Genomic DNA, 256 nt, shown 5'->3' on the forward strand with positions numbered 1-256 from the left:
CCCTTAAGAAATCAGGTGATCATGTGCTTCTGGACTACATATCCCTAAATAAATTCTCAATTACATGATGCAAAAACCACTTTGCACACAATAAGCCTGGGGTTTTAAGGAGCCCCCCCTGTGTCTGATGCCCACTTTGAGATGCACTCATGTGAAGCCTGATAATAGAAATATGAAACACACTTTCTGTAGTGAAAACTAGTATCCAGTGAATGATAAAGATATGTTTATTGACATATCCATCAGTGCGGACTCC

Source organism: Pholis gunnellus (genome assembly GCF_910591455.1).
Source record: "Pholis gunnellus genome assembly, chromosome: 14".
In the NCBI taxonomy this organism is placed as follows: Eukaryota; Metazoa; Chordata; class Actinopteri; order Perciformes; family Pholidae; genus Pholis; species Pholis gunnellus.